Source organism: Coptis chinensis, chromosome 7 (genome assembly GCF_015680905.1).
Source record: "Coptis chinensis isolate HL-2020 chromosome 7, ASM1568090v1, whole genome shotgun sequence".
In the NCBI taxonomy this organism is placed as follows: domain Eukaryota; kingdom Viridiplantae; phylum Streptophyta; class Magnoliopsida; order Ranunculales; family Ranunculaceae; genus Coptis; species Coptis chinensis.
Window position 1 is genome coordinate 30,369,489 of NC_141462.1, and position 13,190 is coordinate 30,382,678.

The window sequence follows — 13,190 nt, forward strand, 5'->3', positions numbered from 1 at the left end:
TTGAACAATGACAAAGAATCATCGTTCTAGGAGGTTCAATCAAGTCAGCATTTTTTTTCCCTATAACCTTCAATTTCGACAAGGTAAATCGCTGAAATTTTTCATAAATGCATGATTTCATGTTGCCATGGCATTAAAGTGGCTAAATGGATTATATAAAGCTGCTTCATTTTGGTTTCTTTTTCTTTTCTTTTCCAGGTATACTCCCCTGAATACGAGTGAGTTGTTGGAGGCATTTACCAAACAAACTATTGATTCATGTGAACACATGACACAATATATCAAATATTCTTAATTTGTTTAATGACATGAAGGCTTCAATTGATGCCGATCCAAATTTGATCCGTCAATTAGATTTTTTATTAAGTTTATAGTTCCTCTTCCAGTTTATCTCATGTTGCTCGAGTTGGATAACCCATATTGATTGAAGAAGGCATGGATTCTGTAGCAGAAGCTAAAGGCACTATATTAGAAAGCCTTAGTAGGTAACTTCAATTTCTTAAAGTGGCCTAATGGTCATCCTTGAGAATTATGAATCTTATTTTATAGAGAATATTTTATCTGCAGTCATGTCCGTGCAGTGATTGCAACATTAGAAGCTGCTTTTAATGCTAATAAGTGGCAACATCTTTATTCAGGGTTCACAATATGGTTATCACCATCTGAAACTACTGGTAAGGTTTCTTTCTTTCCTATCATTTATGTTTCAGTGTGATGAGCTCCAAACAGAAGCAATAATGATGTTTTTTTTTTGTTGAGGTGTAATTGAAAAGAGTAAGGTTAAAACCGACTTGATTGTTTGAGTATGAATGTGATTCCTCATCACCCAAGAGTGTGTGTGCATGGCTTCTCAAAACAAATACAAGTAGAGAGAAGTTGACACTAAAAACATACCATTGGGTAGTGACTGGTGAGTGAAATTGAACTCATGTATGTGGATAGTGCCTTTTCCTATAGTCTATCCTACAAGTAGTTTCACTTCCATTTTCTTAAACAAACTTCACTCCAAGTTTGCGAGGCTTTACAAATGAGCAAAGAAGGGTATCCAAGGTATGCAAAAATAAGTCGTAGATGACGTCTTCGGGCACTAAATTGAATTTTGATTTCCATGCCACTTAAACCTCTTTTGTCTATTTTCTCAATACTGTTGAATTTTTTTCTGAGCTTTACAAAGTTTAATTGATGACAGAAATTGAGTTTGTTTTTCTTCTTTTTAGGATATACTCCATGAGTGGGATGGTTGTGCATCACATTGATTTTAAAGGTGTATATATATAAATTTTTGGAGGTAAAAATTCTTATAAGCATATAGTGTTGTGATTGTGAAAAATATGGTCGGTAACCCACTCTCCATGATATGATGAGTGGAGAAACAAAATAATGTGGTGAATGTTCTTATGAAAAGAATATTTTTTTCACAAAAGAATGATATTTTAAATTATTTTTTTACAATATTGTTGCTATCAATGACTTTCTTAAGACTTGAAAGTTATCGGCAGTCAATTTTTTTATATGACCATGTTGATCATGTTGGTGGCCTAAGCTTAGCATCCATGTCTAAATCATTAAGGTGAAAAATATGTTAATGTTCTTTCCTTTCTTAGCTCTTAAAGTTTAGTTTGTGGTTTTCTAGCTTTCCTTTCTTTGCTCTTAAGCTTATCAACTTCTCCACTTACGAAAAAAGATCTATTAGCTAAAAAGGATCTATTTGCCTTCTCCAAATATGTTAGGAGAAATCTCATTAGGGACATAGAAGTTAGGGGTTTTGAAAATGGTTGACTTTGATTCTAGGTTTTTACGCTTATATGGGTATTCACTTAATCGTCAATTGGTTTATGACTTGAATGTTGCAGGTTGCGTAAGGCCATCAAAGACCATGAATACTGAGTAGTTGAGAATGCTCCTAGTGAAACACGTCAGCCCTCTTTTTGCTCTCAGATTGACACCTCAGCTTTTCCAATAATTCGGTAGGAAAAAAATGAATTCTGCGCCCTATTTTCCCAATTTCAATTTCAATTGTTCGTAACCCAAAGAAAAAGGAGAGTCCAAAAGGAAAACCCTTCACGCCTCTTTTCCTCTCTCTCTAACCGAACAAAAACGATGGTGAAGAAAAGAGAAAACTCTCACCACTTTCTCTCTTGCTACAAATGAGCCGGTGACTTTAACCTGTGTGTTAATGTCAAACAAGATACCAACACTTACCCGACTTACAAAAGCATTATAGCCGTCAAGGTGCTAGCTCTGAACTGTATCGTCATTGTTCTCAAACGCAATTTCTAGAAATGATCTAAAATCAGCAGCCATAACTGATGTCTCGAGGCCCATTCCATCAAAAGTGGGATTATCTTGTATGCTTCCGAGACATAAAACTCCTCCAATATTGAAGTACTTTGCAAGCTTCAATGGCGTATCAGGTGAGACAAAAGAAACACCGTTTATTCCATATCTTCCCTTGCCATTGATAAAACCTGTAGAGTTTGCCTGCCTAATAGTTCGAGTGACTCTGATACGGCCATAGTGGTATGAACCTTGCGGGTTCGGCCTAGGTCTACTAGCAGTTAGGTTAGTCCTATGATACAACATGAAATTTGTGTTCAGCCTTATGAGAGATAGTCTTGAGAGAACATTGATTAGTTACGTAATAAGAATTACGATAATTTGATTTTATGACTTTTGATAAATTACAAGTTTTTATACTTTGCTGCTATTAATGGGGCTAATTCTTCTTATGCTTTGTATTTAGTTTACTTTGTTCTTTACGTGGAACAGAGAAAAAGTTGTTCTCCTAATGCGTAACACACAATGATTTTGGAAGACAATTTAATGTCAAAACATTGTAAACCACTGTAGAATCACAATCCATTCTGAAATCTTAACCCTTTTGGAGCTTCAATCCTAGTTATGCTCCAATGCTAGGGAACTTTTAGAAGCCTAGCTGATACACATTTACCTAGACGAAGAAAGTTGGTGAAGAGTTGCAAATAGATTTGTTTTTTCTGTCAAACTTAATCATTTTAGTTTTTTATTTTTTATTTTATTTTATTTGAATGAAAGCTATTTCTCCTTTTTCAGTATTGTTGGCTGGAAAATATTTTCAGGTTATTAAGAGTGGAATCTGGGCATGCTCTTACTATGTGAATTTATGTAGTTGTATATGTTGTTTCCCAAAGTGGAAGGCGAGTTCTTCATTTTTGAGTTCTTTATGCTACAAACATTTTTCTCTAAAACCAAATAGCAAATAGATTTTATTGAAAACTCTTAAAGTATTTTATTGAAATGTTTACAATCAACACTTCACGGAGTTGTTTCTGTACTTTATATCTAGTTATTGTAATAGCTATGGAATCAATTTTGTTTTTGTATGAATTAACAAATGAATGCAATTCGTATTTGTTACTGTTTTTATTGTGTTATGTGTCTTTCTTTTTGGTAGATTGTACTGTGTGGGTAAGATTTTTAGGGTGTTTGCTCTGTTGGATCTGCTATTGTATTTATAAACAGACAATTTTTATACATGCTTATTATGTTCTATATGTTTTCTTACCTATAAGATTTGTATTAAATTAGTTTTAATTAAGTAAATTGGTACATGGGACAAAGAGTTTGAATTATAATTTACAACGAAGTAAAATATCGTTATCTTAATCGAGTCGGTGTTGTGAATGCTTAAAATCTTTTGAAGGTCTATAATAATATATGTTAATCAGATGTGAAAGTTCTATCACTTTATATATTTTTTCTTTGTTCGAATTGTAAAGTTGATTACACACTATGCCAATTGCTTATGGCAATGGCTTATCTCAATAATGTTGTTTTACCAACTGTATTGTGTGTTTGCTTAGAATCTCGACATTTAATGGCTACTCTATGTTTTGATCTTTGCAGAATTCATGAGAGTTTCTGGGATGCAGTGGCCCTTTTCTAGCAAGCTTTCATCCCTGCATCAGTTCATGCCTTATAAGGTTGTTCAAGAAGAAAGGTCTAAAAGGTTTTTATTTCGCCCTCTTGCTTCATTTGAGTTTATGCCCATTTCAACTATAGATGCTTTTGACACCAATTACAAAACAGTTAATGGTTTAGTTTAGGTGACACTGCTCCTATGGAGCAAGCTCTTTGAGCAACTCCGGTTACAACTCACATTCTCTATATTCTAAATTCTGGGTCCATGGCTGCAGCTGTCGATAAAAAGTGATCGAACGACCAACCCAGACTTGCAGAGTTGTATATTTCATTCAATAACTGGTGAACTGAAATAGGGTCTTTTCATATATAACTAAGTTTTCTTTTGAAATTGATCCTTTTACCTACATTAGGTCGATTGGCACGCTTTTATTTCAAGATGATGGGGTGTGTATGCTAGCCAACGACATTGAATGATGACGCCGCTTCTTGCTGGCATTTTCGTGTAAATATATATGTTTTCCATGACCTCACTAAATTCAAATATATAAATTTACACCTAATTGCAGGTTAAAACAAAATTGCTACCTTTCAAATTCTTATATAGGCATGGTGAGTTGCGGAAGGTTGAGAAAGCAAAGTGATAGACATGTTGTTTATGCTGTTTGTTGGGTTTTAACAGGGTTAGTGCTGTTACAGACAACACTAGCTTTAACATATTGTTTATCAAGGAGAGACATTAGTTGCTACCACTGGATCAAGAGCATTACCAGCTAATGCTAAGTATGCAAGGGATCGGATTGTATGCATGGCCTTATAATGGAGATAAATATTTTTTCTCCTCTTACAACACTTTGGTAAGATATTTTTTTTCATAAGTTGTTTTCACATTATTTGCATGTTGAGGATTACTTAAGCTTTCAGTAACACTTTCTTTGAACAGTGCAACGCGTAAAACCACTGATTAATGACCAAAATAGTTTGGAAGCCAATTGGTGAACATACCTTTACAATGATGGTAACATTTCATTTGCTTAAAATCCCAATATCTTACATCTTTATGTGTTGGTGTTATGATTCATCCACGTCCCCCTTATTTCCAACACATCTAATCTCCATTTAGCATTAATATTTTTTATTCTTTGTTATAATTCATGTACTTTGCAGTTAAGCTGAACCATGTAGCTTGAGGAAGCGATGATCATAATACTCACTTGCTTTTCACTTCAACACAAAAAGTCTACTACAAGGTAACATTGTTAGTTTTTTAGTATGTTGTGAGGATTAGAGTATGATATCATCCATGGATTTAGTGCGATGCAACTGAAATGTAATAACTCATTTTAGGCAATCAGGTTTGAAAGTGCATTTGTATTACTAGATGAGTCTTAACACTGTTGTAGTCTAGCGACAAAGGTCATTTGAATGTCACAAATTTTAGATCACATTTTCTTAGACTTTTGTTTCAATTCATGAGTTACTATTTTGTTTCAATTATGATTTTTAAGATAGTTTAGGGGTGGGATGGTATATGTTTATTTTTTTGGCTGACATTATATTTCTTTTTCTGTGGAAAATATAAGCTTTAGTCACATGGTGACATATTGAAAACAAGATCTTAGTTTTTGACATTCAAATACAATATCAGATGTCAATATACACACGTGGCATTGAGTACTAATTTCCTGATACATCAAATGATGAGATGAAAGCATCCCATTTTTATGAAATCTTAGCAACTGCACATGGTTATGCAGGTGATCAATTGATTACTCTTCCGGTTCTTAAGTATGTGGCAAAGCATGAAAGGGTACGCATACTCCCTATATTTATGTCATCCACTTTTGACAAGTTCATTTGATGATTGCCTTGGGAATGGAAGCAGTGGATGGTCCTCCCTCCTCTGTGTGGCTCAGCTGTAAGTACATAATTGAACTTATGTTCTTGATATATCAATTTCAGATCTTCACTCACTAAAAAAACATGGAACTTCTCAGGTTTACTCGCCCTTTAACTTTGGCAGGGGTTCTCACTTGGGCTGTTGGCCATTGAAACTCTTACAAGTATAATAGGTTGTGTAAGGTCAGTTTGATGTGGCTCAAAAAAATTCAATGTGCAGGTATATTGCAACCTAACCTCATAACTATGTTCAAAACATTAATAGATGTTGTGCTGCATGTTTAGTCCTTCTTTGGTATTACCTATTGAATAGCTATAGCTGATGTTTTCTTTATAAATATAGTATAGCTCAACCCTCCTCAATTGAGGAAACGTTAATAGAGCCCCAAAGCTAATTACGATAAAATAGGATACAAAACATGAAAGATCCCAATAGCCTCTTCAATTCATGGCCAAAATTTCTAAAGTCTCTTGGCCTAATTATGGAAAAATAGGAAAGATAAAAAACCCAAGCTCTCTTCCATAGTTCCAACTTCCAAAACAGTTTAGTTTTACGGTGAAAAAAAAAATGCCACTTTTTCTACTTCTTGGCAGTTGGACATACTCCCCCTCTCAAATATTCAATTACCCTTCAATCTTCGCATACCCCCTTTTGCATTCGATGCACATACATTCTTCCCATACTTTTATTCGTGATCAGCCAATGGCACTACGGGGTTCTCCGCATTCTCCTGAGGCATATGAAATTTGTGTTGGTATGATGACTTTGCCAGCCTCCTTCTTGCTCTCTTTGGGTGGTGCTAATGTACAACAGTTTGTACTTCACCAAATTGTGCTCTAATCTTCTTCTTATTTAGAAACCCAAGTAGGACTTCTGAATTTGCTTTCCAGTCTTATTTCTATGAACATTTTTTGTGCAGTCTCCAACGAGAACGCTGAAGCAGTGATGTACATCAGCTAATATAGCTTCAGGACTATGAAAATAGCTTTCGTTAGCTGGATTTGGTATCATGAGTGCCCTTCTTGAACAACTATATCATATTATTGATAACACTAGCTAGAGTAAACTCGCACAAAAGTAAACAAACCCAAGTAGATTAAACCAACTTTTCTTGCAGAAGAGATTGCCTTCCTGAAGTACTTCGCCTTTGAGACATTATAAACTACTCATTGTGATTGAAGTATACGGTAGTGTTGGTAGTGTTGATATTGAGTCCTTCAATATGGTAATGCAGCAAGGGGGGAAAGAATCCAATGACTGTATGTTTCTGTGGAATCCAATTGCATCATGCCCCAATCTTTATATTATGAAAAAGGTGGAGAAAAAAAAAGTTTAATACTCTTCGTATTCTATTATACCTCTTCCTAAAGAGCAAACCCCCAACAGTCCAATACTCTTCCATCGACCGAAACCCTTTTTTCTCACCGGATTAAACTCCGATACGAAAACCCCACCAAATAATTGTAGGTTTGTAAATATTTATATTGATCTCTTATTGCTTTAGCTACATAGGAGTATGGAGTGTTGGTTTTGTTAGTACGTACATAATAATGTTAGACTGTTAGTCATTTATAGGATTAATTAGTCCCAAAAGCGATCGGGAAAGAATGGAAGAAGTGTTTGTTGCTACCTCAGCAGGTTTGCGAATGATTGTTGTTGGCTGACCTTGACTTGGACCAGGAGTTTAACTTTTCATTTTTTTTACAGGTTTGAAGAAAAAGTCACAGTTTCCAACCTGCGCTATGAGCGGAAATCACCAGGTGTCAAATTTCTAGGGGTGAAAGGAAATGGTGGTTGTTTGCCTGAAGACCCTGATGCACAACTGATTGTAAAAAACCTGGGATTTTTTTTTTATTATTAAAATGGCTTTTTCACTCATAAGACGGAGACTCTTAGTCCTCTAAATAGGAAGATGAGTAGCCCTAAGGAACTGAAAAGTGAAAAGCCAATATCGATGTGTAAACATTTTAAATGCGAAATGTAAACAGTCAAACAAAGATTAATTTTTTGCAAAAATTTGCATATCAATAAATTACGATGAATTTTTTCAAGCACATCAAGAATGAGTGGTTATTTTTTTTGGGTGAATATAAAGAAGTTGGGTGTAGTAGTGAAGCCAATGGAAGGTTATGGTAAGGCTTTGGCATGAGTATTGCGATTCAGTTGATGGGTCGAGTTCGGTTAGGTGTTCCTGATACTGAGTTATGGACACTTGATCCTAAACAAGCTAAAAGGTTAGAATTGTGACGAGTGTTTTTTTTTATTGGATGCTTCAGATTAACCATCTGATAACCTTGAAGGTGATATGATCTTGCTTTATGCACCTATTTTTTTGTATGGTTTAACGGTTGGTGTCGTATATTATTATTTTCAAGTACTTTAATAAATAAAACTTTTGTATTCTCTACTGATCTATCATATTTTTTGTTATAATTATCAGTTTTATGTAGGCAGTTTTATCTTCTCGATCAAATTTTTATTGATTATTTCCTTTTGGTTCGATAAAGCACTAAGTTAGATGAAACGGTCGATTTAGACGAAACTATGAAAATAGACAACTAAAATTCTAGCGATTGATTAAACTTAAGTTCATTAAAAATTCCCTCCAAAGCACAATAAACTTAGGCGTTGTGTTCAACCCATTGCCATTGCATTGTGTTCTAAACATTATATTTTGAGGTATTGGGTTCTCACCATTAGACATACATTAGAGTTTGAGGCATAATGGTGTCTTCTCAAGCAATTCGAGAACATGCAGAGATAGATCAGCTGCCATTGTCCATGACAATATCATACATTTAAAATCATGTGCACCATTTTATTCTAATCTGCTAATGATGTAGTCTTCAATTACTACTCATGGAACAATGCAAAGTTGTTGCAAAGGTAATATATACTTTGCAAAGTTAGTGGCAGAGATGAGTATTGGCATGAGCTATTGCTCCTTTATTAATATTGGCACATGCAGGATAGTACTTGCTCATAAATTATTTTTTGGTAAGTGATAGTTAATGAAGTTATTTGCTTTTCATCTTCAGAGGAGAGGTCTATGCTTGCAAATCAGGATAACCAAGTTGAGAATATTGATTGTGTGTAGAGAACTGAAAATCAGGAGACGCACCCAAAAGTTTGAGACCTTGAAGGACATTACACCATATTGTAGTTTATGTTGTGATGGAATCGTGCAAAGGTGGGGAGTTGTTTGATCAGAATGTTGAGAGTATGGTTATGTTCATGCATGTGTTTATACTTTATACCTAAAATTATGCAATTATTTGGTTATATTTTGATCATATCTTGGATAATTTAGTATGGTTTTTATGTTTTGATTGCTATTATCATTTCATTATTTCGGTGAGTGTGTTTCACACTTGATTTGACCGTTTTTGCACTATTAAAACATTAGCAACTAGAGACTCTATAGCAATAAATTCGGATTGTTAGGATTTTCCCATTGGTAATTATAAGTTTTGCTTACAACTACTTAACTGAGATTGGGTTTTGTTTTCTTTAAGTGGAAGTACAATTTTGTAGTTTTTTTTAAGAATGAGTGAGATAATGGTTCAAATGCAAGCTTCAAACTTTTTTAAAGTCTCTTATATTTTTAAATAAATTTTGTTTCAGGGCGGACATAAAAATGAAGCTATTAAACAAACCCTTGAAAAGGAGATTGTCAAAGGACTTGGAAGTCCAAGTAGAGAGTTTGTAGGTATGGTTCGTTGAAGTACAAAGTACAAACAAAAGGTTTAGTTGAAATTCTTCCACTTCAAGAGGGAAAGGTAGTTGCGCCACACTAACTCCATCAATAAGCACGATCTCATCATGTCACTAGATTGAAGGTAATACCATATGGTAGCCTACACATGAGCTATACAATTATCTAAGTTTATCTGCAGTCGCACTACTCACTCCTTTCATTATAAAGAACGATATATTAACAGTCTAAATTGTGGTTGTTGAAGAAATTTATGCTGTGTATTAGTCTTTGTTAAACACTTCTTATTTGTTATTGAGATCAGATTTAATATACGATGATGTTAATTTCTTGAAGGTAAAACAGTTGGTTTGGTATTATGTATGAACTATAAGCAATTGCTACATGAATATGTAGGGTTAGATGGTTTTGTTGAGGTTGTTCTAGTAACGTAGGAGATGTATATATGTTAGTTGCATTGTATAAGTCGTGTATTAGGGTTTTTGGAATGTGGTTTGTATATTTATAGTTTTCTTCTTATTTGAGGATTGGTTACTTGACTTAACTGGCATCGGTTGAGATAGTTAAGTAGCTGATTCTATAAATCAGTATATCTTTTAGTAGTTGAATTTACGATTGAGGTATGAGGTTTTATATTTGGTTTGGATGTATTCTTATTAAATTTTTAGGTTATGACAGGTTTTATATTTATGAAATGTTGAAAATACAGAGGAGACTATGTCGAATTTTTTTCAGAAAAATCACGTATCTTAGGTATATAATTGTTTTAGATTTGGGGCGTTACAAAGTGGTATCCGAGATTTAGGTACAAGTGTCTTAGCAGGCTTAGGTATCCTAAATATCTCCTAATCACGCTTAGGTTTAAACTATGGATTAATAATTGAGTGAGGACGTCTAACTGTGTTGGTTTATAAAGTTGTTAATGATTTATTGGTCAATATTTTATCCATGTTTATTAAGTTTACTTAGATTGGATGGGAAAGGTTGAAGCGGGGTTGAGTTGTAAAAGGCTATGTGCCTTTAAAACGTTGGAAGGAGCTCTTTCACAGTATACACTTAGCAGTTCTTCTACTACTTATTCTTATGTCCCATTCTAGAAGGGGCGGTGAAGCAACTTTGGAAGCCTAAACAAAGATTTCTTTGGGGAGTGGAGGAAGAGTAGTCAAAATTGCACATCGTAAGATGGAGCGACATGTATCATATCTGTTGGATCAAGCAAATTGTTTAGAAAGGAGATTTTTCTTTGTATGCCTAACGTTAGTGTATCTCTGTAAGGAGATCATTGGTTAGTCTCAAAGGGGTTGACAAATCAAATACTAAAGTCAGTCCCTGATGGATAAACTTGAACTCAAGAAGGAGAAGAAAAGAAAGACCAACGCTGGCTAATAAGTATGTGGACTTGGTTGATCCCAATGGTCCAATTGACTCATTCGAAAATCAATGAAAAATGAAGGAAATTTTGTTTTGGTGACGAAAAAAGTACAAGGGTAGATTGATCTACTTCAAGTGATTGATTCATTGTAGTACCTCAAATACTAGTATCATGTCACTAGATTGAAGGTAATACCAGATGGTAACCTACACATGAGCTATACAATGGTAACCTACACATGAGCTATACAATTATCTAAGTTTGTCTGCAGTCACACGTACTACTCACTCCTTTCATTATAAAGAACGACATATTTTTGGATTTAGGCTTTGTTAAGAAGAAAATTTATATTGTTGTGGGAAAAAAACTGCAGTTTCTTTTCTGTACAGTATGAGGTGTGGCAGCAGGCTCTACTGTAAGCGTAAGATATGCGTTATCGATTTATCAGACTCAAAAACCATGGAGTACTACTGCTTTGAGGTGCTTTGAGGGAGACAATCGAGTGACAATTTTTTTTTAGCTTATTAGTTGAACTTAGTTATATGGATTTGCCTTTTTTGGTTATCATAAATGCAGACATTTTCTACTGGCCTTTTTTTACTGTTAGTAATGTTTTTTTTGCAAAATACATTATTTTTAAATATTCTTCTGGGTTTTGGAACTTCAGGAGGATGCTATGGAGAAGGCAATCAAGAACAAAGTTGCCAAAGCAGTTGTGCCATGTATCGATGTCATGTTTCAGGCATTAAGGTTCACAGTTTGTTGTGTTTTCATTGTTGAATATGTACTTTACGTATGTACCTATCAATATGTGAACTGATTGGAAGACACTTAATACTTTCTTTTTGCCACTCGGCCTTTTGTGTGTGTTTGTGTAGTGACTTTGGAGCAAAAGTTGTCCCATCGAAAAGAATTTTGAAGATGCTTCCTGAACTTTTTGATCACCAAGACCAAAATGTTCGCGCATCATCCAAAGGGCTGATGCTTGAGCTTTGTCGTTGGATTGGGAAAGATCAAGTATAGAGTTGTTGTTTTATGCAATATTCTATTAGTTTGTCCTAAACTATGTTAGTAAAGACTGAAACTTTGAATTAGACTGAATTAAGTAAATGAGTTTTCAGGTTGATTATTTATTTTATGGAGTGTAAGATGTGATCACAAACAATCTGATTTTGATGATTGTGAAATTGGGTGTTTGGTGCAACTTTAGCTATTTGTTTCATTGTTTTTGTCACATGACTATTTGTGAATTTTTTTTAACTTTGAAATTGATGTTATTAGCAATGTTTGGTTAGTTACGCACAACTCTGTCAAATTTAGTACAAAAAATGTTGTAAAACTGAATAAAAGAATGGCAAATTTTTTGCTTCAGTATTATTAGAATGGCATGCATTATATAGAAACTTTAGTGTTTCTAGCTTACTAAATGAAACATTAAACTAAGGCTTTCTTAGTCTCAATTTTAGTATGTGAAGCATTAGTTGAGTTGCAATTTAATCTGTATTTAACATGTCGTGACATCTAACTGCTCAAGTTTTATGAATTATGCAACATAGAAAATATTGGGCATTTGAGATTGCAATGTAGTATAGAAGTGTTATTTGCATAATACTATACATTGGTTTGATTGTGATTGTAATTGGTGTAAAAACAAATTCATGTTAGCAAACGTTATTTGGTTTTGTAAAGATTGTATGCACTATAGGCTTTATATCAAATGGACGTTGGTTGAATTGAACAAACCAAATTAACATCACAAACTGTATAATAGAAGTTAAAAAATAGTAAAATGTTAAACCCGTAATTTATAGTGGACTCTGGGCTTTTAAATGATTAGCTATCAATGTAGTATGCCCTCTAATAAATATATTATTTATTCAAATAGACTGTGGGCTTTTAAATGATTAGCTATCAATGTAGCAAGTTCGGCCATTGGCCGGGCAAAATGGCTAGTTCTTTATAAATTGTAAGGTTGACATTTGTAATTCAGACAATGGACAGAAACTGCACCCTGGCAACGTTTCAAGTAAGTTCCTCTCATGTTTTCTACGCGAACAATGCTTGCAGTTTGTTTGAACTTTGAACGCCCGTTTTACATTCTCTTTAACTTTGCGTACTTTTTTTACGATTGAATTATTAACCGAAATAGTTATTTTAAAATTCTCAAGTACGATTTTGGGATTACTTCAAAACCCGGATGTTGTACGTAGGGTGTAGGGGATTGGATTTCCTCCTCGCCGGCATGGGGTTTTGAGGCCTAATCCAGTTATAATAACATGGATAGGAACCTAAGTGGCTGGTTG

The 13,190-nt window shown here is 34.3% G+C and overlaps 1 long non-coding RNA gene across 1 annotated transcript; it reads left to right on the top strand.

Moving 5' to 3' along the window:
- Positions 1-4,842: 4,842 nt before the first annotated feature.
- LOC147487077 (uncharacterized) lies at positions 4,843-5,810 on the top strand. Its single transcript, XR_015200917.1, has 3 exons — positions 4,843-4,918; positions 5,068-5,150; positions 5,658-5,810. It is a non-coding gene; the product is annotated as an uncharacterized LOC147487077 (long non-coding RNA).
- Positions 5,811-13,190: the final 7,380 nt, after the last annotated feature.